This window comes from Tympanuchus pallidicinctus, unplaced genomic scaffold, assembly GCF_026119805.1.
Source record: "Tympanuchus pallidicinctus isolate F22 unplaced genomic scaffold, pur_lepc_1.0 scaffold5, whole genome shotgun sequence".
Taxonomy (NCBI): domain Eukaryota; kingdom Metazoa; phylum Chordata; class Aves; order Galliformes; family Phasianidae; genus Tympanuchus; species Tympanuchus pallidicinctus.
The window spans coordinates 37,700,573-37,705,480 of NW_026294769.1; the positions used below are offsets into that span (position 1 = coordinate 37,700,573).

The 4,908-nt window shown below is 38.4% G+C and overlaps 1 long non-coding RNA gene across 1 annotated transcript; it reads right to left on the bottom strand.

Moving 5' to 3' along the window:
* Positions 1-626: 626 nt before the first annotated feature.
* On the bottom strand, positions 627-4,278 carry LOC128091400 (uncharacterized). The gene is made up of 3 exons (XR_008211390.1): positions 4,187-4,278; positions 1,594-1,674; positions 627-669 (listed from the first exon to the last, which is right to left on the bottom strand). It is a non-coding gene; the product is annotated as an uncharacterized LOC128091400 (long non-coding RNA).
* Positions 4,279-4,908: the final 630 nt, after the last annotated feature.

The following is a 4,908-nucleotide window of genomic DNA, read 5'->3' on the forward strand; positions in this document are numbered from 1 at the left end:
ATTTTATATATATATATATATATATCTCAGCCCATAATAATCAGTGCTGTTTTTCAAATTAGTATAAAATGTGCAAACACCTCATTGATAGTCAACTGACTAGAGAACATTTGACAAGTTCTTAGAACAAAATTTGAGAATGAAAGAGGTCCTGATGATGAAGTGATAGTGCATCTATTAAGATTGCAGACATGAGACCAAGACCTTCTTTTTTTATATACATTAACAATAGAGCCCTCTTATTTAAAGGATTGAAATGCATTGATCAAGTCTTCATATATATTTTTCACCTTCACTAACTAGTCTTCTCTAAGTTTTGACAGCAAAATGTGACCCAGAACATAATTAAGGTCTACAGTGCCACCAAGGACTGGTAGGACATTACAATGGGATTTATATCAGAGACACCAGTGCTGCCATATATTTCCATGTCCATATAGACAGTCTTAATAGCAATGCCAGAGTTCCATGTTGATGCACTATTTATATCACATTTCAGCGTGCACATGCAATAGCAAGGTACAAATGTGAAATAAATCATTAGACTATTAAATAATTTTAAAAGAATAGTGAGGAAAAAAATGATACTTACATAGCAAACATCCTAGGACTGTGTACACAGAGGGCTCATTGCTAATCTTGTTAGCAACCTTGCACATCTTTTATAATCTGAAAAACAAAAAATACCAACAGCAATAATGAATCTCATCTGGCAGATACTCTCAAACACTGTAAAAATAAATGTAGGACTTTCAGGCTTTCAACACAATAAAACCATTCCCTGATGGAAATCCATTACATTATGGGTGCAAGATGCAAAATTATACATTATTGTATCTTGGGATCTAAAGGAAACGTGAGTGATGGCAACAGTTCATTTTCTACTTTTAAGATGTGTTAAGACAAAGTTGAGTTCCCAAATTTACCTGAAGGAACTTAACTCATTATTTGGGAGGTTATTCTAATAAGCAGACAAGGTATTCTGACACCAGACTCTCAAACTTTTTATTGTTCCACTTACCATTGACTTTGATAGGAATCCACATTTTTCATGTCTAAATAAACCTTCTAACAATAAGACTAGAGGGACTTGTTCTCCCACTCTGGTGTCGTTAGTTCAAAGGACCCCTTGTTTCAAGTGGCCCCTGAGCCAGTGCCATTTTTTCCAATCAAAAGATCTAACTATTTGGTAACAAGGAAGTGAAATATTCTTCTCTTGCTTTATAACTTTCTTAACAGAAAACTTAACAGAAAGTGCTCCAAACAGCAAGAGACTGAGTGTCAACCTGGAATCAGCACTTCAAGGAATATGTATAAAAAAATATAACCATATCAGCAGGAGAGGAAATAAGCCATCCTTAGACATTCTGTGGCAGGTAGTGATATATGGATAACATAGAAAAACAGTTGTGCATTAGAAGACCTTGTGTAAATACTTCAGCAGTATTCTACAGAAAACAAAAACAAAAAAACAAAACCACACAACTTCTGGAAGGATCAGCACATCAAAAACCAAGCAGGAAAAGCAGAAAGCAGGTTGCTTTAAAACAAATATTACCGTTAGAATTCTAAATTACTTTAGCTGCTACTTACAAGCTGGTGTTGAGCAGTCCCTTGTATTGTGATACAGTCGATGAAAGTGCTTGCTGCATTCTGATGAAAATGTGACTGGCCCTGTTTGAGGGTAAGTAGGAGTTAACTACAAGCTTTCAGTGGCACTACTTTACAATTTCAAACAATACTGCCAACACATAGAATTAATTTGAATGTATTTTGATAAAATTACTCTTAATATTTTGCCATGCATTAAACAATTATGCTGAAACAAACTATAACAATATCTGCTACTGAAACAAAAGAAAGTGATACTATTGCTATGCTACTATACAAGCTGAGTAGTTCAGTTGATGAGACAGGAGGAAGGGATGCCATCCAAAGGGACTGTCATGGTTTTATGTTTTTTGGTTCTCAGTATTCCTCATCATAACACCATGTAGTGCACTGGGAGTTAAACTATTAATGCTCCAATTCCAGGTACCTATTCCTGTACATTACAGAAGTCATGGGCTCCGGCCCTTCTGGATGGGGCCATCTCTTACTGCCTTGCAGTGGGTGCTGGAGGGTGCTTTCCTAGCCATTCCAAGCTTTTCAGGTTTTCTCGGTCTCAGGAACTCTCTCTCTCCTATTTTATTTGATTTATTAGTCTCAATTTCAATTAGATTGTATTATGTTGTGTTACCTTGCATTCTGATATCATAGTTAGTAAAATAAGTTTTCCTCCATAGATCATTGCCGCTTTTTTTTTTTTTTTTTTTTTTTTTCCCCATTTTGTGGGGCTGGGGCATAGATTGAACTAGTTAACTCCGTGACAGGGACCTGAACAAATTCAAAAAGTAGGCCCCTGTGAACCTAATGAGGTTCAGAAAGGTGTTGCACTTCGGTCAGCAAAATCCCAGATACGTATATAGACTGTGTGAAGTCCTTGGAGGCAGCTCTGTCCAGAAAGACTTAGGGGTGCTGGTAGATGAAAAACTCAACATGAGCCAATAGTGAGCACTTGCAGCCCAGAAGGCCAACAGTATCCTAGGCTGCACCAGTAGAGATGCAGAGTAGAGAGGTGGCCAGCAGCACAAGGGAGGTGGTTGTCCCCCTCTACTCTGCTCTTGTAAGGCCCCATCTGGTGTACTGCACTCAGGTCTAAGGCCCCCAGCATAAGAAAGATGTGAAACCTTTCCAAAATCTTCATATGAAGGCCATGAAGATTATCAGAGGGATAAAACATCTCTCCTGTGAAGTACAGTGGAAGGAGTGGGCTTTTTCCAGCATGAAGCCACGCTGCAGCCATCCAATACTTAAAGGGAGCTTATAAATGTTGATCTTGTAACTAAGTATCTAAAATGCAGGAGTCAAGTCAATGGGGATGGACCTCTTTCTGGTGGCATGTGCAGCAATAGAAAAAGGGGCAATAAAAGCAGAAACCAGAACACAGAAGTTCCATGCTAACACAGAGAATTTCTTCACTGTCAGGGTGACAAAGCACTGGAACAAGCTGCTTAGAGAGGCTGTGGCTTCTCCCTTTCTGGATATATTCAAAACCTGAACTGCCACCTGTCTGACCTGCTGTAGGAAACTTGCTTTAGCAGGAGGCTTGGACATAACAGAAGTCCCTTTCAACCTCTACAGTTCTATAACTTTGTGATTTTTATAAAAAGGAGGGAAACAGACTTTTTAACATGGTCTCAGAGTGATAGGATGAGGGGTGGGAGGAATAAGGGTTTTAAATTAAAATAGGGCAGATTTACATTAGATAATAGAGGGAATCAAGAAAATGGTGAGGTGCTGCCTTATGTAGTGCCTAACATAGTGATTGGCAATGCTTCCAATGGTAGGGGGTAAGAAACAGATGATATTTGAGGTCCACTCTAACCCAAGCTATCATATGATTCATGATCCAGATATGAGAAAAACCTCATAGTGATAGACCACATTAGCCTTGAAATTCCATTAACTTCAAATTAATGGTAACATTTTTTATGTGTTGAAAAATAGAATGGTGCAACTACAGCAGTAATTAGTTCAGTAGTCCATATATTAAATTCTAAGCCCTGCAAAAGTTAAGTAGCCTACTAAGGGTTCAGTTTGCACATTAATCATTTATAAAGCTCTGTATGAATACAACATGGGTGTTGAGGAAAAATTTTGGCTGAATACTACCTAGGAACATAATTTTTTGTGGAAATAGTACTAGCAGAAAAGGGTACAGACCTGCAGAGGGCAGCATACGTTTTAACATATGGATGAGGCAAATCCCTGTGTGCACAGGGTGTAGCGTGTTGTCTCTCTTTCAGCCACTACTCTTTTCTTCAGATATATCATGTCATCTACTCATACTAGCATACGATAATAACATAAAGCTACTGGTCTTCAAACCATAGCTCACAGGTTATAAGTCACTAAAGTCTTTCCATAACTACTTACAGCCCCAGGAATGTAATAGTAATAGCATCCAAGATGAAAAGGAAAGCGAAAATATAACTCGTAATTCAATCTATAATCAATTCAATCTATCTTCAAACTATAATTCAAATCATGTAATATGGTAAACACATAGCTGCTTTAAACCAGTTTTGGATACCTGAAGAAAGGTTGTGATCATAATCCAGTAAATTAAGAAGGAACTGCTTACACCTTTCCAACGATTAGAGCTCACCAAACACTCCAAAGAAGACAACCTCCAAGTAGAGATGTGTCCCATTTGGCTGCTAGCAATTAAATGAGGTTAGGGAGAGGCAGATCCTGGACCCACCCCTTCCGGTCATCCAGGCAAATTGCTTCCACCTGTGCTCCCAGGGCTGGCTATATCCTTTCACCAGGTGTTCAATCGTTGGTTCAGGTCATGTTCCCATATGCATGCTTAGAAAACTACCACTGCCAGTTAGGGACCAGTTTTCTGAGATTTGATCAGAGAAGACTGATACAAATCAAAACTAACTGAACAAGACTAAATTGACCTCCATTCTCTTAATTCAGCACACATAGGGAATGTGAATAAGACTTTATAGGTTGTTTCAAGCAGTGCTATAAAAGGATCAATATGAAGAAAGCTGCTCTGACTGACCTGCTGTAGGAAACTTGCTTTAGCAGGAGGCTTGGACATAACAGAAGTCCCTTTTGACCTCTACAGTTCTGACAGATAGTCAGAGGAAGCTACTAAGCATTATGGGCAAAGATTATTTATTTTGCCATTTCAAAGGTGGGTTAGCAGCCTGGTAAAAGAGCCAATCTTCTGGATAATGGAGACTTTACAGAAGACTCCTCTTTATGACAGTGAGCTGATTTGAACACTAGATACATTTTACAGCAGTACGTGGAATTCATGATATTTCCAGATTGAAACCTAATGCAATG